Source organism: Strix aluco, chromosome 3, assembly GCF_031877795.1.
Source record: "Strix aluco isolate bStrAlu1 chromosome 3, bStrAlu1.hap1, whole genome shotgun sequence".
Classification (NCBI taxonomy): domain Eukaryota; kingdom Metazoa; phylum Chordata; class Aves; order Strigiformes; family Strigidae; genus Strix; species Strix aluco.
Genome location: NC_133933.1, coordinates 55,904,177 through 55,926,174, shown reverse-complemented (window position 1 = coordinate 55,926,174; position 21,998 = coordinate 55,904,177). Strand labels below are relative to the sequence as shown.

The window sequence follows — 21,998 nt, the reverse complement described above, 5'->3', positions numbered from 1 at the left end:
CCAAAATCCTGCTCAGGACCAGCACACTGGAGGCGAGAGAACAAAAGAGTAATATAGGAAATATTACATACAGATGAAACGTGTCTTCACTGCAGGAACACAGTGATAAACCTAATGAGTTTGCTCTAATATAAATTAACTTGTGGTAACTCCTGATGAACATACCTTAACTGTCAATTCCAAAATAACTATGATCCCTTTAATAAAGTTATGTACTAAGTGTTACACAATACTGCTTGCTTATCTCTTCTCCTCGAGGAGTATCACCAACGCCAAGTATCAAAATTGGAAAAACAGAGATACGTTAAGCTGGTAAGAACAGTGAGATTCCCATTCAAACATTGAACTACTTTACTCCTTTTATTTGTCTGAGGGTAAACACAGGTAGAAATGGGTTAAATGTTAAATTTTTTTAGTAACTAGGAAGAATGAAAATTATTTTTAAAAATAAAAGGAGGAATTCTCACATATTCACTGTAATCCAGCAGACAGGTATTAAAATACAACATCAAATACAGCAGGACTTGTGATAAAATCATTAGAGTTAGCAATACTGCTTATAGCTTCTATAAATCCTGATAGACAATGCTTTGAAAACCCACTGAAACAGTGTATCACCAAGTCCTTAATGTGGGAATACAACTGCAAAATGTAATCAATAATAATTTCAGATACTGTATATAAGCATTTAATCTTCCATGAAAATATGCTTTAGAGTTGCACATACTATAGAATTCATGGCAGTGTGTTGGCATCTCCAAAAATATAATCTCTGTGTTTTAAGGATTTTGTTGAATAAAGCAGCTTAAACGCTGAATTAAATAAAACCTCCCCATTACTAATCCTTATTAGTTGCCCACTTGCTGTTCTGAATGTAACAAATAATAATTTTAAAAAGACAGCTATAAGGCAAAATGAGAAGCTGATATGTATCATCTTAGCTCTGGATGGTCCCAAAATCATTACAGAGAGCTGGAGGAGCAGTTATCTTCTCCCTATAGTGTAAAACTCCCCATGGCTCACCAGTCAAACCTAACCTTAAGAAAAACACCCCAAAGATTTCTTTCTGAAATGCAAATATAATCAAATTTGTCTATAGCTTTATTGGATATCTCTCTTTTAGGGTTAATTGCTCATTTTTATTGCTGTAGTATCTGAGTATTTTTTTTTTAGTTTCATGGGAAGCTCCCTAAATCTAAATTCACAGTTCTCTGACCTTCATTTCAAAGACAAAATATATCTTATGTGTGAGGAGAGATCCACAAGAGAAATCCATCAAGAGTATCTTAAAAAACCCAGGCCAGACATGAAAATGGTGTTATTAACACTTCCACCTAAACTTGCATGAAACCAAGACTAATGGCACTTCATTATGCAAATGAACTGCTACAATCAGTTACCAATGTAAATTATTTTGTGATAAACAATTTTGCTTCTAATATATTAAAACTGTTTCAAATCAAACTAGATTCTCCAGAAGGGGCACAGCCCTATATGTACCCATTTAAACTGCAATTTTAGGAACGTCAATCTTAAAATGTGCAATCTTTTAACACTATCAGGCTTGCGAGCAATGTATACAAACTAGATGTATCTGGGTTCTGACCATGTCACAAAACACAAGCTCAGCTTTCACAGCTATTACACTGTCCACTAATTTTGCAGCCCACAGTATCTGTGTCATAAGGCTTTGAGAAACTCAATCTGTATGCAATGCAGATTTATCCAAATTCATTTGGCATTAGAACAGTCACTGCATTCCAACATTTGCAGATTCTGTCTCAAAAGAAAGCAGTTCTAGTTTAAAAGATATATAAAAGTTTTGTTCCTGAGATCGGTAAAGACAAAGATGTAAGATTATGTTCATAATGTCAAGATGAACCTAGTAAATACTCATTTAGGATAACTCCAAGAGTTATTAATAGAAGCCTTGCTTGAACAAGATGCAGTTTATTTCAGAAAGGAGTATTATGAAAGTAAAAAAAAATTGCCATATAATGTAACAAGGGCCCTTGCTCAGTCTAACATAACAGTCTAGTAATGTAAATCTGATGTATATTTTAGGAGGTATTTCATAGGTTCCATTTACATAATGTGTTTGGCTGAATTAGAGGCTTCATGAGAACACTATATAAGAAAAATGTTTCTCACAGCAAGGAATAAATTGGTCCTTTTCGTTCACCAATTAGGAATGTAACCACTTTTAAAAATTGAAAATCCAACATTACAATGCATCACAGAAAATTTCCATAATAAGTCACTTGCTCCTGTTCTCTGATTCCTTTTCATTAGAATTTTATCAGCATGCATTTACTTAAATGAAAAAGAAAGGAGAACCTAAATGTTTCTGCTTCATGTTATTACTGTCAGATAACTGTGTGGCACAACAACAGCACGACTGGAAGCGCTATCCGGTATGTACGCTCCTTCTTCCTTCTCCTGAGAAGCAGCAAGACACAGACAATTCTCAGATAGACTACATCAGTATACGGGCTAAATAAGGATACAACGTCTTGATCTTGTTTAGATAAGAAGCCCACTGGGAAATAAATTGTTCTAGTATATCCCAAAATCTCATGACAGTTATTAATGTACCGAGAGTGAGTCCAATGGCTATGAATGTGAGGGGCTACTTAGCATAAGGAATTACTTGCAGACATAACAGTGGATTAACTGATATATCTTTCAATGCCTAGTGAAGAAAAATGTGGGGCAATCTATCTGCCCCTTGCTTGGTCTTTATCCTGCACATATTGGGGGGAAAAAAAAAAAAAAGCTTGACTGAGTAAAGGTTAAACAGCACACCACATATACCAGTCCACTATTTTTTAGAAAATGTGAGTAGCCACAGATTGAAGCACTTTGGAGCAAGGAATATACATAAGCCTGTAGAAATCTGTGAAAAACATGTTGGACAAATCTGTGAAACCCCCTCAAGGTCATTTCTAGGTGACAGTTGGATTTTTCTCACCTCAATCTCAAAATCTTAACCAAATAATAATAAAAAAACCTTAGCAGATGTCTGTAAGGCTGCCTTGCTGGGATTACAGTCAGTGAAGCAAAAATAGCCATTTGGGATTCATTTCTGTGCAGTAAATAAATCTGAATGCACACAGCTATATCATAGCCTTTAACCCTACCTATGAGTGCTATATTTATCATAACATACTTCTTCCTTTCTAATACATTTTTCCATGTTGGCAATCTTCCTGTACTTCAGAAAGCTTTCTACATAAGTACCATGAAATAATTTCATTTATAAATGGATCTCTACGCCATTCCAAAATGAATCTTTGTTAACTTACAGGTCAGATCGATAAGCACCATTCAAGAAAAGATGAATCACTGAATAAAATGTGTAAAAAAAAAAGAAATTATGGAAAATATAAGCTTCGGTGACATAGACACTACAGACACTCTCCTACTTCGTAAACAAAGTAATTAAACAGAAATACTGTCCTTGAGCAGCACTCAATCAGTTTTGGCTCTACCCTTGTAGCAGAACAAAATTACAATGCCTAAATAAACCAAATTATTCATCCATCACATGTCTTCCTCATAGAACTGTATATAGGAAAAGTATAGTCTTCTAATTCATACAAAGCTGGTGCCACATCTGGTTTTCCTGTCTATCGCATACAGTCCACAGTCTTATTCAAAACTACTGAAAGAACTGCCTGTTTATGATGCTTTAAGTGCATGGTTTTCTTACCATGAAAATATTTCCAAGTACTTCCAGTTAGAGTAGATTATTAAATTCCATTAGAAAGATGCTACTATTTATATAAAATATAAATATAGAAAATATAGAAAAATTACCACAGTGATTTCTGTTTTAGAACTGAGGCAGTTTGGAGGGAAGAATAGCAACAAATCTTGTCCTTTAATGAGCAATATGCTATTATAGATAAATAGAAACAGTGACCTAGCAATTGCAGACAACTTGTAAGTAACAATGCAGGCCCCTAAATATTTAGACGAGGGTAGACATTTGAAATGGGTATCACAATCTTACAAGAGAAAAGAAACAATGACAAAGTACTAAGAAAGAAATCTCACTGATGCGACTTTGCAGTCAAGAATCCATCTTTCATCGACTTCTATGAACACACAAAAAGTACATCCCTACTTTCCCCCTCCTAAGGGATGAAAACAAATCTTTACATGGACTGTGCTACTTAAAAAAACCCAGTACATATAAATACAGTATTGTCAGAAAACGGACATATTAAATCCACTAAAACAACCAAAAAAATTGTGGTTTTGTGTCTTTGATCACTTGTCACACAACACAACAAAGGTCATAAAGTGAAGGTTATGAACAGCATGAGACATCGCTGTGCGAGCTTAAATTTTTTGGCTGTGCTTCTGTATAAAACATGTATTCTGACTCACAGCTGTTAACTCAAAGGGGCATTGGCAAGTGAAATCTGACCTACTTTCTCTATTATGTTACATGTTTTCCTCTAAAATGTGCTTTCATGTTTCTTATTTCTTTTGGAAAGCAGTGCCAGAGGCCAGAATCCAGGAACAGCCTGACAGTAATAAACCAGAATATAAGAGGGAAGAACCAGCACGCTTAAAATTAGTGCACATGATGGCAAGTGCTCTTTTCAGCAGTGTTCCTGTTAACTGTTGTTAAGGTTTTTTTCATGCTATGGAAATGACACACATTATTGCCTGTAAAATCTGTGATCACTGTGGCAGGCAACAGCATCTGCCTCCTGAGGACACAGGCAAGGGAATTCTATGTTACATGTACTGGTACATTCATATTAGTACCTGGCATTAAATATGTGCTATGCCTGCTTGCTCAGACACACCTTGTCTGAGCTCTGTGTTCAGACACAATAACCACCATTGGCACTATCAGCTGAATCTTACGATATCAAGGAACAGACAGTGATTAGGCTGGCAAAGAAACTTTTCCTGTAATCTATCAGACTAGCTGTCTACAGCGCTCCTCTGGACAGCAAATAACTGATAAATCAGTCATGCTTTGAAAGGAGATCAGTAGAACCTGCTCCTTTTCCTTCATCTGTGTTTTTAAATCCTCATTAATGCTCCCCTGAAGAGAAAAGGAAAAGAACATGGTAATAGAAGCAAAAGATGACAAATGTGAACAAAGGAAGGAGCTCATAAACTGCCCTAACCCAAGCCCTGATGACAGTTGACAGTGAGAATATGAGAACAACCAATGGGACAGTGTAAGTGTTCAATGTCTTTGCTTTTCACAGAGCATGGAGGACTTTGCATGGATGTGGTTCTTCAGAGCTCAGAGACCCTTGGATATTGATCTGCTCTATTCCTCCCAGCAGTCCCCCAGAAGCTCAAAGACTGCCCTGGGGCATCAGGCTCACCATGATTTTTCACACGTGTATGCAGCTGCGCTCAGTAGCACACCAGAAGTAAGACCATAATCATCATTAGGAACCAGCTCACTGAATTGATTTCTTCACACTGGCTCTTCTGTATGCAATGACCTCCTAGAGCCTATGTCACTTGTATCCTCAGCTTCTGCAATTTGCAAATTCTTCTTTCACTCTCCCCTGGATTTAAGCTGGCTCATAGCTGAGCTTCCTCTCCCCCCAGGCAGGCTTCAGCAGCACAGGCAAAACTGCACACTGCAGGCAATCCACACCAGCCACACACTCTGTCTTACCCAGAGCCCCTAACAGGCTCCTAACTTTCTGATTAGAGGTACTTGACTTTGACAGACCAGAGACATACAGCCAGAAGTCACCCTAGTTTGGTTTTCAGAAAAATAAATAAAAAAATCAATCAGCGAGGTAACCGATGAAGTTGGGAGAATAATGGGATATCACAGTAAGAGGAAGAAGGGCTAACTACCTGCACAAGGAGCACCATGAAATCTTTCAGTAATTAAATATGAATAAAGAAAAAAAGTCAAAATGCCTTTGTACCCTACTGGCCTCTTATTCCCCGACTGGTTGCTGAGGATCCCATTGATTTCTTCCAAGGATTTAAACCTTATGTAGTCTTACTCCCTACATCTACGCTAGTAAAATTAACATTGTCAGCAAATGTTCTTATGCCACTGTAATGCAACTGTCTATGCTGTTAAATTGTTAGAATGGGCACTGGCATGGTTTTAGGCTTGCCAAATAGCAAAGTCCCAAAGAGTTCCTGGGTATAGTCCAGGGGTTACCATGTGCTGTCTCCAACAGGCAACAGTAATATGCATGTGGCCACTCTGCTTAAAAACTAGGAGAGTTTCGTAGTACAGATTTAGGGTAGAAGAGCCTGCTCTTAATACCAGAGCTTACTGAATTATTCTCTTTCCTTATTCTTAGACTCACAGCTCCATTCCCAAAACCAAACTTGTTGAGATAGCCTGTGAAAATTACGTTGTCTGTAAATACATTACATAGAAGAAAAGTTTCTCAGCATGAAAGACAAGACAGAATCATGACCTCTTTTTGCATTCTTCTTGCAGATGTGGAAATCCCTGGAAAGACACAGGAGGAAAAGAATATTGGATATCATCTTAAGGGACGCTGCTATATTATCCTCTTTATTCCCTGGGACTTCAGTAGGGACTAGGACTGTTGGATACAGAATGTTTCCACTGTGTAAATTTCAGTTATTACCTGCCATTTAACTTTGAAAACACAACCTGGTGCATGAACTTTAAGACTGTGTCTCTTAACATATTTAGAAGAAAAGAAGACTGGAAAAGAAGTTCAGGTAGAGAAGCAGGGAAGGGGGAGATGAAAGAAAGATGTAAGGGGGAGCAGGAGGTAGAATTGATACATTAAGTGCATTTGCTCTTCAAGAATTATCTTTCACCACCTTAAGATTATGTTTTACACTTTTTCTCATCTTTCTTTTCAAATATGAATATTCAATTTATATGTTCATCCAAACAATAACTTGAGGGTGCTTCCCATTAAATGAGTCTTCAATCTCAACCAAAGATATGATTATTATCTTATAAACAAAAACACCCTCAAGTTATTGTTATAATAAAGAGATTTCTTTATAAAAAACCACTTTTTCAACTCCTCACTATCATTATAATTTACAGATAGTATTTTACTCTTTCCTCCTCAAGGCACATACCTTAGCATAAACGTAAGGTGCAGTTATCTGAGAACGTCTTCTACATCATCACCTTCACTCAAAGAGGGGAAGAATGAGCCTTGGGCTAGCAAGTCTCACTGAATGCATTCTGACTTGGTAGATTTTAAGTGTACAAAGCAGTTAATTCCCCTTAATAGTCTGAAGAAAATAGTTTGCAATGTCCGCCAGAAAATTGTACTAGCAGTGAGAATGGCTTGTTTATGTCATATTTCTATAGTGCTTACAACCACTATCATAAGATATTCATTCTGTGATTTTTTTTCCCCTGATCTTGTAATGGCCATTGTCACAAGAACAAGCATGGAATTTAAATTCCCAGCATGCACACAGCTCTATGTTTAAATTTCTTCATTTGCCTCCTCCATTTTTTTCACAACATGTCAACTTCCATTACACAGAGAGTAAATGGAATCAATCAGGAAAAAAACAAACCACACATTAAACAGTAAAAACCAGACAAATTATTACAAAGTTTAGGAAGTATCAATTCTGAATTTATAATTGGGCCAATAAAAAAAATGTTTGCAGATAATTCTGAACATTTACAGAGATTAAACTCAAAAGAGGATTACAGAATCACAGAATCAACTAGGTTGGAAAGGACCTTGAAGATCATCTAGTCCAACCATTAACCTAACACTGCCAGTTCCCATCTACACCATATCTCTCAGCACTATGTCGACCCTACTCTTAAACACCTCCAGGGATGGGGACTCTACCACCTCCCTGGGCAGCCCATTCCAACGCCTAAAAACCCGTTCTGTAAAGAAATACTTCCTGACATCTAGTCTAAACCTTCCCTGGCGCAACTTGAGGCCATTCCCTCTTGTTCTATCGCTTGTTACTTGGTTCAAGAGACTCATCCTCAGCTCTCTGCAACCTCCTTTCAGGTAGCTGTAGAGGGCGATGAGGTCTCCCCTCAGCCTCCTCTTCTCCAGACTAAACAACCCCAGTTCCCTCAGCCACTCCTCATACGACATGTGCTCCAGACCCTTCACCAGCTTCGTTGCCCTTCTTTGGAAACACTTGAGTAATTCAATGTCCTTTTTGTAGTGAGGGGCCCAAAACTGAACACAGTAATCGAGGTGCGGCCTCACCAGTGCCGAGTACAGGGGTAAGATCACTTCCCTGTTCCTGCTGGCCACGCTATTTCTGATACAAGCCAGGATACCATTGGCCTTCTTGGCCACCTGGGCACACTGCTGGCTCATGTTCAGTTGGCTGTCAATCAACACCCCCAGGTCCCTCTCTGACTGGCAGCTCTCCAGCCACTCCTCCCCAAGCCTGTAGCACTGCTGGGGGTTGTTGTGGCTGAAATGCAGCACCCGGCATTTGGCCTTACTGAAACTCATACAGTTGGCCTTAGCCCATCGCTCCAGCCTGTCCAGGTCTCTCTGCAGAGCCTCCCTACCCTCGAGCAGATCAACACTCCCACCCAGCTTGGTGTCATCTGCAAACTTACTGAGGGTGCACTCGATCCCCTCGTCTAGATCATCAATAAAGATGTTAAACAGGAGTGGCCCCAAAACCGAGCCCTGGGGGACACCACTCATGACCGGCCTCCAGCTGGATTTAACTCCGTTCACCATAACTCTCTGGGCCCGGCCATCCAGCCAGTTTTTTACCCAGCAAAGCATGCGATCATCTAAGCCTCGAGCAACCAGTTTTGCCAGGAGAATGCTGTGGGAAACGGTGTCAAAGGCCTTGCTAAAGTCAAGGTAAACTACATCCACAGCCTTTCCCTCATCCAATAAGCAGGCCACTCTGTCGTAGAAGGAGATCAGGTTTGTCAAGCAGGACCTGCCTTTCATAACCCCATGCTGACTGGGCCTGATCCCCTGGTTGTCCTGCATGTGTTGTGTGATGGTACTCAGGATGAGCTGCTCCATCAGCTTCCCAGGCACCAAAGTCAAGCTGACAGGCCTGTAATTTCCCGGATCATCCTTCCGACCCTTCTTATAGATGGGCGTCACATTGGCCAATTTCCAATCTGTCGGGACCTCCCCGGTCATCCAGGACTGCTGGTAAATGATGGAAAGCAGCTTGGCGAGCACCCCCGCCAGCTCCTTCAGCACTCTTGGGTGTATCCCATCCGGTCCCATAGACTTGTGTATGTCTATGCGATGTAGCAGGTCACTGACTCTCTCCTGGATTGCAGGGGGGTTGTTCTCCCAGTCTCTATCATCTGGTTGAGGGGGCTGGGTTCCCTCAATACAACTAGTCTAGTTATTAAAGACTGAGGCAAAGAAGGTATCAAGTACCTCAGCCTTCCCCTCATCACTTGCTACCAAGTTTCCTTCAGCATCTAGCAGGGGATGGAGACTCTCCCTGGTCTTTCTTTTGCTATTGACATACTTATAGAAACATTTCTTGTTATCTTTGATTGCTGAAGCCAGATTAATTTCCAGCTGGGCTTTGGACCTCCTGATTTCTGCCCTGCATAGCCTCACAGCCTCTTTGTAATCACTGTGAGTGGCTAGCCCCTTCCTCCAAAGGCTGTAAACTCTCCTTTTCTCCCTGAGTTGCAGCCAAAGCTCCCTGTTCAGCCAGGGTGGTCTTCTCTGCCACCTGCTCCTCTTAGAGCACCTGGGGACTGCCTGCTCCTGAGCCATAAACACTTCCTTCTTAAAGAGCGCCCAGCCTTCCTGGACCCCTATACCCTTCAGGACCATCTCCCAAGGGATCCTGTCAAGCTGGTGCCTAAACAAGACAAAGTCAGCCCTTTGGATGTCCAGGATGTCAGTCCTGCTTAGCCCTTTCCTGGCCTCTCTAAGAATAGAGAGCTCTTATTTCATGATCGCTGTGCCCTAGTCGTCCTCCAACCACCACATCATTCACCAGTCCTTCTCTGTTCACAAGGAGGAGATCTAGCAGGGCACCTTCTCTGGTTGGTTCTCTCATCAGCTGTGTTAGGAAGTTGTCCCCCACACATTCCAGGAATCTTCAGGATTGGTCCCACTCTGCTGTGTTGTATTTCCAGCAGATGTCTGGGAAGTTGAAGTCCCCCACAAGAACAAGGGCAAGCGATCGTGAGATTTCACCCAAGTGCCTATAGAATATTTCATCCACCTCTCTGTCCTGGGTGGGTGGCCTATAGTAGACTCCTACTACATCTGCCCTGTTGGCCTTCCCCCTGATTCTAACACAAAGACACTCCACCCTGTCTTCACTGCACTTGTATTCAAGGCAATCATAACAGTCCCTAACATACAGTGCTACCCCACCACCTCTCCTACTTTGTCTATCCCTTCTAAAGAGCTTGTAGCCATCAACTGGTGCGCTCCAGTCATGGGAGGCATCCCACCATGTTTCTGTGATAGCCACAACATCATAATTTTCCTGTTTCATCACGGCTTCAAGCTCCTCCTGTTTGTTACCGATGCTGTGTGCACTGGTATACATGCACTTCAGATGGGCTGGTGTTTTGCCCCCTTCCCCCTTCAAATTTAGTTTAAAGCTCTGTCAATGAGCCCAGCTAACTCCTGCCCCAAGATCCTCTTCCCCTTCTGGGACAAGTGCATCCCATCTAACGCCCAGAGGTCTGGTGCCCTGTATACCAACCCATGATCGAAAAAACCAAAGCCCTGACGGTGACACCAGTCTTGAAGCCACGAATTCATCTGCTGTATTCTTCGGAGTTCATCCTCATCCATCTCCCCAACTGGAGGGATGGAGGAGAACACAACCTGTGCCCCCGACCCCTTGATCAGTTTCCCCAAGGCCCTGAAATCTCTCTTCATTGATTTAATACTTCTCCTGCTAATGTCGTCGCTACCTACCTGAAAAAACAGAAGAGGGTAATAGTCCTTGGGTTTGACTAGAGAGGGGAGTCTTCTTGTGAGGTCCTTGACGCGGGCCCCAGGGAGGCAGCAGACTTCCCTATGATGCGGGTCTGGTCTGCGTATGGGGCCTTCGACACCCTTCAGAATGGAGTCCCCCACTACAATGACTCTTCTGGGGTTTCTTTCAGAGCTGGTTGTAATACCTTTTCTAGAGTGACCTGGCCTTGGTGGTCCTTGGTCTTCCTCATTGTTTGTCTCATTCTCTTCCTCCATGTCTTCATTCAAAAGTTCCAGGGCCCCGAATCTATTGTGAAGGGGCACCATGGAGGGCGAGGGAGGTTGGGAGAGAATTTTCTTGCCTCCCTGAGCAGGGACTTGTTTCCAGTCTCCCTCATCTCTTAGGTCCCCTCCTTCTGCCTGGTATCATGAGGGTGAGGGATCACCTGCCTTGCCTGGAGCCTCTATTTGCTCCTGTTGATTCATGGGTGCCAAGGTGGAACTCCACCAATCAATCTCCCTTTCGCTTTCCCTAATACTTCTTAATCTCTCGATCTCTTCTTTGAGTTCTGCCACCAGGCTGAGCAGGTCATCCAGCTGGTCGCAGCGCACACAGGCGCTGTCACTGCGGCCCTCCAACAGCACTGACAGGCTCAGGCACTCCCTGCAGCCTGGGACCTGGACTGCTGCATGTTTGCATGGTTGCTCTGTCTGGGTCGCCATGTTCTTGCTGGTGGTGCTTTTGAGGCGAGTAGAGACCATGGCTCAGGCTACCGGTGGTTGACAAGTACTATCAACCGGTGGTTTACAGGTACTATCTGATCACCCTGAGCTCCCACAGGGTTCTTATCACCGAATTAACGGTGGGTGGTGCTGGTTCCACCCACACTAACTAGGAAGCCCTCCCAGCTTGTTACTGAGGGGTGGGTGTGAGCTGCTCTCCTCTGTGAGTGACCGTTGGTGTGTTTACACCTCGCTCAAAACAGGCGCCACCAGCCCTGGGCTCTGCCCACAGCCCACGCCTCTTCAGCTGCCTGCCCACCGGCTTGCCAGTCTCCTTAGAGCTGGCTAGCTGCCTTTCTGTCTCCAAAAAGATTCAAAAGCCCCCCAAAAAAAGCTCCTTTCTGGTCCCTTTTGCCGTGAAACCCCCCAGTATGGGCTTACCTGTACTGGAGCTGCTCTCCTCGGTGAGTGACCGTTGGATTCTGGAAGTTCAAGTAATTTTATGTGCCTCTTACCTGGTTAATTTCAGCATATATTTTCATTAGTTTTTCATTGCCTGTTTGGAGGCTGGCTGGTCCTCTTTGTGTCTGTTCTCTCAAGGAATTACAGTATATATTAGGACTCAGGTAATCTACTATTCTTTTTACAGGAGTACTCAGGAAAAATCTCCCATTTGTCCACCTGACCTAATAGTCTGTGCAACACTCAGAAAGACTGACATTTATCCAAATATAACTTTGTGTATCTCTAGGACCATTCAATTCCAGATCTTGATACTCAAATGATGCATGGAGTACAGTGAAAGACAGTAACACATAGGCATGTGTGAGATTTATCCCTCTTCTAAATTTACTGAACATTGTAGGAATGGAAGCAAGGGTATTCACAATATGGCTTTAGAATACCATCTCTGATAATCCTGTGGAAGATGTTTGTGATGTGAACATGGACTGACTTCGGAAAGAAGACATACTGCAAGAAAAAAAACTGTGGTGGCCATTCCTCTGTTCTTCAAGCAGATCAGATTTTTAGTTAATGAAACAGTAATATACTATTCATATAAATATCACAGAACTTATATGAAGACCCTTATTGGAAAAAGAGTGTGCATGAAAGGGCATGTATCTTGGGAACCCTCATTAATATTTCATTTCTGCCCGTCTTTCCCTTGTTTTGATAAAGTGGTTTACTTCCCACCTCACACTTAGTTAGTTACATGGACTGACACGTGGGAAGGGAAAGGGACATAGATTTTTTAATCTTACCCCCTCCCTGTCCTCACTGAGCCTTTGCTCAGAGAGGAGGATGCCCCAAGCAAGCTCTGCAACTTTCTCGGAGGGCATATAACAGCCATAATTGTCAGCACTAATAAATAGTTTTGACTTCTCATATTTATCTACGGCTTTCTCAGAACACACAGATCATTCCCACAGAGACTATTCATATTCACTCTTCTGTTACACTCTCTCTCTGTTAGATGAATTAACCCGGACTCAGGAGAGAAGACAGGTTATAGGCAGAAACTTGATATGCATCCCAGTAATTTCTGAGAAAAACTAAGACAAATTCAGAAATACTAACAGGCATTTACTAAGGTAAATTCTCCTCTGCCTTTAATTTCCTTCTGACAACTCCCTCAACACACCATACTTACTGCATATGAGCTAGGGCCTGGATTACAGTCTAGCTAACAGGAAAAGGAGGAGGAGTTAAAAAGAACAAGGAAACAGAATGCAAAACAAGCAAAACAAAATTTCATAATCAATGAAACTCATTTAACATGTTAAATAATATCCAGGAGATGTCTTGCAATCATCATGGATGACATCGTTACTTAGCTTCATGGTCTGCCTATATTCATTTACTTGCTGATCAAACCATAAACTATATACAGAAATTTTTCATTACAAATGGTGGATGTCTTCTAATACAATGGCAAAGAGAGTATATTTGTACAGGGGTTTTAAGAGCTGGCTCAGCCCTAAGAATTTACACCACTAAAATGTGTCCAAGGAATATATTTGGACTCTGTGACAAAACCCTTCCTGCTCCTTCTTTTGCTCAGGGAACAAAGAGAGATACCTTATGTCTCAAAACATATTGACAAAAAAACCAAACAAGTGATCATCACTTAATTCAAAATGTAGGATAAAATCACGAACATTTCCCAAAATAAACATTTCTGAAGCTCCTGCATTTTCTCTTTCAAATTACAGAACAGTGCCTGAAATAAACGGCAACCCCATCTTATTTAAAATGATACTTACCAATGATCATTCACTCATCAATCCCTACCTTTTGCTTTTAAGTGAAACATTCAAACTATTGTACTTTTTCTAACCAGTTAGAATACTATATATCAAAACTGTATTTCAAGCTATATTTTTTACCCTTAAAATTTACTTTAAAGTTTTAAAGTTTCACTTAAAGTTTTTACACTCATAAGTTTTTTAAAATTAGTGTGTTTAAAAGAGAAATGACACATACCTACTTTCTTTCAAAAAAACCCCCAGAACAGAGGGGAATGGCTTGATCAGATTTTGGTTTTTAATTTAGATGCTATGTAGAAATAACCTCTGGGATTAAAACTGTGCATGGTAAAAAATAAACATTTTTTAGGATGCTAGTAATCAAGAGAAAAGTACATTAGCTAGACTGCAGTCTGTAGATTCTGTCAGTTAAAATAAGGAAAAAACTGGAACACAAAAAACAGATTCCCTGCCTCAAATATCTGCACTGTATTACCTTCAGATAGAAAACCCTTAGAGATACTAAGTAAAAAGATCTTTGTAAATTAGGGAGTCTCACTTCTTTATTCTGTTTCAGAAAAATCTAAAAGGCAACATGGTATAAGGCTCCATTCACAGAATGGACAAGAAGAACTTCTATGGGATATTAACTTCCATATCCTAAGTTACAACCATAATGGCTCATGTAAAATATGATTTAATTACACTATTCTCAAGCTTATATGTAACAACGGAAATATCAATGAATGTCTGATACTTAATTTTTAAATAATTCTAATTCATCTGTTTTCTAGCATATATATGATTTTCCCCCTAAATTCTAGTCACATGAAAGCAGAAACTTTTCTGGTAATAATGAAGAGAGCCTTGAAATTCAGTGATGAGAAATGGAGGGCATATAGAAAATGCAGCTGTGCAAATTACATTAACAAGTAGGGTTAGTAGGAGCACAAACTTGCCTGAAGTCATATACCCTGCTCTCAATGTCATTTCATGTCTTTGAAAGTAGTTCATACAAAGGATTTATGTCTTCTTCAAGAAAAAGAGTGCTGTATTGTGCTCGGCCCCACTCATTTCTATACAGATGGACACAGCACACACTTTGATTAGCAAGAAAGCAATGACTGAATCTGGTAGGAATCTGGTGTTCCTTCTCTGAAGATATTACAGAAATGCATTTGGTTGCAGTCTGCAAAGGAGCAACTAATATCACAGCCACAAAAACTATACAGGACACTGGCAGGGAAGTTATCAAAATGACTAACAGAAAAGTTAAGATTTGCCACTTCTTTACTAGGTCTGATTCTGTTTTCATTATAATCAACAGCTAAAATGTCATTGACTTTAGCTGACCAAAATTTGGCCTTACACTTTTTTGAATAACTACAGATATAATTCAATGTGAAAAATAATATCTTAAATTGACAGGCACAGACCAGGTGTTTTAATCGCACCTAAAAAATTTAATTGCACAGCAGCTGCAGACAGAAAACGTGTTTGCACCTGTACATCTGCTTAATTTTACCTGGAAAACATTCTGCTTTAGCATTCATTGAATGTCTTTGTAATTTTAAGTGGAGAAGACAGGAAGTTCAGTTCTGAAATAAAATTAACTGATAAAAGCTTTACCAGAATTTCCTTCTCAGTAAAAACAGCACTTTCCCCCTCCACTCCAAATAACATAATCAACATTTTGCTCATATCATTTATTCAGGGGTTTGGAGGACTGGTTAAGGCCACTGAATCTCCCTCTATGCTCTGCCAGACCTGGTTTAGAGTTCAGCATCAGAGAGAACAAAAGCTCATCAGCCAAGTTAAAGCGGGAAGTGCAGTAAGGCAGCATTTCTAGGATGTTCATGCTACTAACTATGCCAGGCTTTGGCTGCACAGACACTGGAGCTCACTCTGCCTCATTCCTCGTTTGTGGCAACTTCATAATCCCCTGGAAATGTGCAGACTGGGAGGGAAAAGGAAAAAAACAAACCAAAACAAAGATAACCTTTGAAAGGACAGCTACTAGGAATACTAGGAATGCTCAGCAATCCAAGTGTATGGATTCAATTCAAAGCTCTTCCAGAAACTGTCAAACCTTGTGAGCATGATTGATCCCCCAAAGGTTCAAGCCAATTCTTATCAAAACAGGTTCACGCATTCCCAATTATATAATGTACCAATTATATTTCTCACTCTCTCTTACATTAGCTAGCCTGACAGTGATCTGTTCAGCCATGCGTGATCCATCAGGTTTGCTGTTTGTTTCTAAATACAAGCTATAGAAGAGAGCAGCCCTCGAAGCCCAGCCTGGTTTGGCAAAGTGTGAGAAGTCAATGACATCTCCTTGTCATGGGGCATCAGAAACCCGGCAGCCTCCTGGCACTCTGAATCACTGCACCACATGTGCTCAGCTGGGCGCTGGAGCCACGCAGGTTTTATAAATAGTGCCTACATGGGGTTTCAGTGTACTTGCGCAAAGGACCTTTTTACGTGAGGGTTGGCCTCGCTACGGACAGCCTTGTTACAAGGGGTGAAGTTTATCAGATTAGAAGCAACACTGTTAGTATTCAGAACACATTTCCAAGTTCATATGACATGTCAGCTGCTTACATATCTTCCAATTCTGCTTCACATATTCCTTTTAAAGTTAAACATGAAGTGACAGAAGCGGAGAAATATCTGCGTCCTGCACTCTGTGAACATAACAGCTAAAAAAACCACCTTGATATGTCAGCTGACAACAGAAAAAATATCCCTGACCTCTACTGAGGTGTTTTGATTCTCCTAACATCAACTACTTGTAACAGAGAGCAGAACTGAAAATACATAATCATGAAATCCACCATTAAATATATACCTATATAAAGCATGAGGAATTTTGTTTGCATGCCCCCAGACACAGTTTCAGTCTATGTTCCTCTTTCTGTGCCTGTACAACTACCTATTCTACTTTACAGACACATCCCAGAGATCTAAAAATAGGGCTAGCTAATAGTTTATTTAATGTATTTGTAGATATTTTATTTTAAAAGATATTTTCTTGAATCTTCCATTGACAGATACAACACTTTCAGCAGTTAGTTCTTTCATCATTTAAACAAAAAGAGCACTCCCTGAAGCAACTCCTTTTCCTCCAGAATTAATTCTCTACTACTTTGGTTTTTCTTTCTGTCCTTGAGATTTCTCCTTCAACATCTCTCTAGTTCTACCTTCAGCTATCACTTCCAAATCAAGGCCAGCTTGGTCACCCTGAGTGGGTTCCTGTGGGGTCAGGAATCTAGTTCAAAAAAAGAGGATGACCCTCCTATGAAAGTGATGCTACATGACATTTTTCCTATTAGTCTAATTCTACATTCTTTATTTACTGTACAAACTCTGATTTCTAGAAACACAGGGGCAACAGGTATAGATTCATTTATGATAAACACAGCACATTGTACATTGCCTAAGTATTTCTTCTTAGCGTTATTCACATCTTAATTTTATGATCAATTAACTACCAAGAAACTTTTGATCTTTTAACATTCAATATTTGAGAAGTTATATGATGAAATAAGACCTTTCATTTACCTAATAGTTGGATGATGGGGCTGGTTATGCTTTAAATATACACTCTGAGAGGGAGGGAAAGCTGTAGCTCTTTAAAAGCCACAAGCGCCCACAAGACCTTTAACATCCTGCGCATGCTGTGAATTGCATGGGAGACATTTTTTATGTACCTTGAAAGGTGAAAAGCTTCAGCAACCTTGTTGAGATTCTTAGCTGTTCTCAGAGGATGGGGCCTAATTTTAATCTTGCTTAGTTCTGCATTAATCAGAACTGACTACACACTGAGAACAGTAAAACTGGTCAACTGTAAAACCAGTGGGAGATCAAAATTTTGTGGCAAACCAGGTACTGGCAACTCTCCTGCAGTGTTTCTCAGATAATGGGTCACAATCAGAACAATCAGAAAATTGTAGTAAAAATGTCACTTCAATTATCATGCAAAGAAAATAAAATTAATGGAACTGTCTTAAGGAGGCCAAAACTTTCAAAGGTGGGTGTTAAAGGTAACAGCAGTGCACGTTTTAAAGATAAGACAAAAGGAGACCTATTACAAAAGTACTTGTCTTCAAACTGGGCAAACCGGCCACTTGAAAAGTTCGAGGAACTTGTCCCTAGCCATTTTATCCAATTCACTTATTTTTCTTTTATTAATTGCTATAGTTATTTGTATAACCATCTTATATTTTAAAAGGTCACGAACCTTATCTGTCATGGATATGTCAGAAAAGTAGCTAAGATAAAGCTAACGTGCCTGTTTCTGGGAAGAAAGTGCCTTCAAATGTTTTCTGATAGTAATATTAATGCTCCACAGTAGACATGATACTTAACCACCCTGGACACCAACCATGTGTAGTGCAGTATATAGTTGCTAAGTGAAATGTATGAATGTGTAACTTCCTGACCCAACTGATAGAGGAGCAACAAGGAAAGGTGCTCTGCTGGACCTCAACCTCAGTGCTTGTTGGGGATGTGAGGGCTGAAGGCAGCCTTGGCTGCAGTGTTCACAAGATGGTGGAATTCTGGATCCTGAGAGGAAGAAGCAGAGCAAAATGCCATATTACAACCCTGGACTTCAGGAGAGCAGACTTTGGCCTCTTCAAGATTCTGCTTGGAAAAGTCCCATGGGATAAGGCCCTGGAGGGAAGAGGGGTCCCAGAAAGCTGGTTAATATTTAAGGATCACTTTCTCCAAGCTCAAGAGTGGTCCAGCCCAAGGCCAAAAGTCAGGCAATAATGCAAGGAGGCCTGCATGGATGAACATGGAGCTCATAGAAAAATTCAGGCATAAAAAGGAGGTAAACAGAAGGTGGAATCAGGGTCAAGTAACCTGGAAGGAATATGGAAGCACTGTCCAAGCATGCAGGGGCTCAGTTAGGAAAGCCAAAGACTGAATCTGTTGAGAGATGTCAAAGGCAACAAGAGTGGCTTATTTATGTAAGTTGCAAAAGTACAAAGTCCTACACCTGGGGAGGAATAACCCCAGGCACCAGTATATGATGGGAACCAACCAGCAGGAAAGCAGCTTTGCAGAAAAGGGCCTGGAGGTCCTAGTGGACACTGAGTTGAACATGAGTCAGCAATAAGCTCTTGCCACAGGGACAGCTAATAGTATCGTGGGCTGCATTAGGAGGAGTGTTGCCAGCAGGTCAAGGGAGGTCATCCTACTGTTCTGCACTGATGAAACACACCTGGAGCTCTGGGTCCAGTTCTGTGCTCTCCCATACAAGAGAGACATGGAGCTACTAGGAAGATTCCAGTGAAGGGCCATTCAAATGATTAAGGGACTAAAGCATCTCTTAGATGAGGAAAGGCTGAGAGAGCTGGGACTGTTTAGCCTGGGGAAGAGAAGCCTCAGGGGGGAATTTTGTCAATGTGTAGCTATCTGAAGGGAAGGTGTAAAGAAGACAGAGCCAGGCTCTTTCCAGTGGTGCCCAGTGATGGGACAAGAGGTAATGGACACAAATGGAAGCACAGGAGCTTCTGTCTGAACATAACGAGAAATAGTTTGACTGTGAGGATGACCAAGAACTGGCACTGGTTGCCCAGAGAGTTTGTGGGGTCTCCGTTCTTGGAGATATTCCAAAGCTATCTGGAAACAGTCCAAGCAACCTGCTCTAGGTGAACCTGCTTGAGCAGGAGCCTGGACCAGATGATCTCAAGAGGTTCCTTCCAATCTCACCCATTCTTTGATTCTTTAACTCTGTGATTCTGTGAATGAGATATTAGCATACAATAGAACAAACAAGCAAAGCTAAAAATTACTATATTTCATGAAACTAATGCAGAGTTGCACCATTCATTAATAAAAGGTGACTAACTCTACCTAATTTAACTAACTGAAGATTGCAACCCCAAACTGAAGAGTGTGCATGAGGGGTTCTGGGCAATGTACTTTTTAAACAGAAGAAAGCAATGGGAGAGGATTATTTGATTTTGTTCATGTTGGGATTGTATATACTAACTTTAGCAAGCACAGTATCCTTTCTCTCCCATGAGAAACAAAACTGCTTGAAGGGCTGCTCTGTACCCTTGTTTAATCTGTGACACTGCAACTGGAATTTGTCACTCTAGGAGCTACATCTGATGTTACAGCCTGAAGCAGAGCTAAACCAAAATAAACAATCTGCTCCATTCTGCTTAGACTAATACGACAGTGATGTAAGTCCCAGCACAGTGGAAAATGCATAAATGGGCTGCCACACAGCACACGCACACATAAAAACAGCAACACAGCTCAGAAGTTTTATTACTAATACACATTGGGTGAAAGAAGTCTTGCTTGGACTTTGGCTTTGCTATGCAACAGTGTATTTTTGTGTGTGTGTTAATGTGGAAAACATGCTTATTATTTCAAAAGGCCCTAGGAATTTTCTGATGCAGAGACAAGATCTTTTTCTAAAAAAAAAAAAGTTCAATTATTTGCTTCATCACAACTTGTGCAAAGTTATTAGGGTGGGAAAGCTGAACAGGATTATTTTATCATAAACATCCCACAGTGACACAACTGTGCAAATATTTGTCCCGGTATCTTGTGTTTGAATATAGCATTCATCCCTCCCTCTCTGTATTTCTCTCTGTCTCTCTCTGGTTTTTGATTTAGGGTCTCTGGAGCTTTGCCAATGCTAGGCTGTTCGTTCCAGTTGCATACACAGGCTCATTTATGCAAATAGTCACATTGAAGCCCTAATCTGGTTATTCCTTCTACTCAGGATCACTTGACCAGAATGAGGATGGGGGGGAAAATGCTGTACATAATTCTGTTAAATTCATCAGTCAGAATGGCTGACCTTAAATCTAGAGTCTTACATGCAGTCATTTTTCCTTTTCTCTCTCCCCAAGCTAAGAAAGCCCTGCAAAGGCAACTGACTGAGCAGGTCACATTTTCTATAAAGATACAAAGAGGTTATCTTGTTCAAATAATTTTATTTCAGGAAAAAAAAAGAGGATGGAGTGAAAAGGAAGGCAACAAGGTCACTTCAATAACATCACAGAATATTTTCTTTTCTAACTGCCTTACTATTTATATATTTTAAACTTCAAAGATGCATTTTCACATTGAGCACTTTTTATATAAAAAAGGCAAGAAAAAACAGCAGGGAAAAAAAAAGTGAATAAAGCAGCTCATGAAAGTTAAGGGCCTAAGAGCAAAAAACCTCCTCTCTCCACATCAGGCATAATTTATATGGCCCCAGTACAAGCTTTCCCATATTGTCCTGCCAGTGACCTCAGCCCTCATCTGTAAAATCGTTTTCTCAAAGGAGATGAGGTTATCTAGTCTGGGAGATAGCTCAGATCCTGCATTTCTTCTCATCAGAGGCCTCTACACGAGCCCAGCTAAAGCATAACAGCTAAAATTTAAAATAAATGCTAGGGAAGACACTTAAGAAGCAGCGGATACCCGTTTGCATTTTGCTGAGAAACAGCTGGCCTTTTACAAATATCCTGCTCTGCTTTCTTGCTCCTGCCTTGCTGACAGCCCAAACTGCGAATTACTTGTTTTCCCTGTTGCTGCAGATCATGTGCTGGGTGGTGGTGAGGCAGGACTCTGCCCTCATTTGCCACTTTTGACACCGTCATGGGACCACAACACTGCAATATTAGCAAGTTTAGAACTCCTCTTGATTTTTCAAATTCTTACTTTAAGCAGCTTCTTCCACTAAATCCCACTAATAAAGGCATCATGCTTTGCATGTACTTGTTTCTATTCTCAAATTGTATCTCGGACTGGATCTGGGTATTTCCCAAAGCCTCCCTTCCCCCACTAGGCAGACTCCAGACAGCAGAAATATTCAGATCTACCCCTAGATGGGGCTACTGTCCACAAATCGTGCACTGGGATTACAAATTCAATTCTCTGAGCACAAGAAACCGAAATTAAGTACTGACTATTTATTAATCTCCGGCCCATTTATTAACCCCCTCATCCTTCATACATACTTCTTTGGCCTAGGCTGGCATACGCCAGTGATCATATTAAAATCTTTAACTCTTTCTCATCCCTTTTCTGCCCTGCAATAAGAGCTATTTTCCAACCACATAAAACTAGACAGAAAAAGGAAGAGCTAACAACTGCTTGGAGAAAGCTATATATGCTTCCTAGG

The 21,998-nt window shown here is 40.9% G+C and overlaps 1 protein-coding gene across 2 annotated transcripts in view; it reads right to left on the bottom strand.

Moving 5' to 3' along the window:
* Window positions 1–21,998, bottom strand: part of PRKN (parkin RBR E3 ubiquitin protein ligase) — a 789,393-nt gene that overhangs the window by 300,147 nt on the left and 467,248 nt on the right. The gene's annotated exons all lie outside the window — the stretch shown is intronic.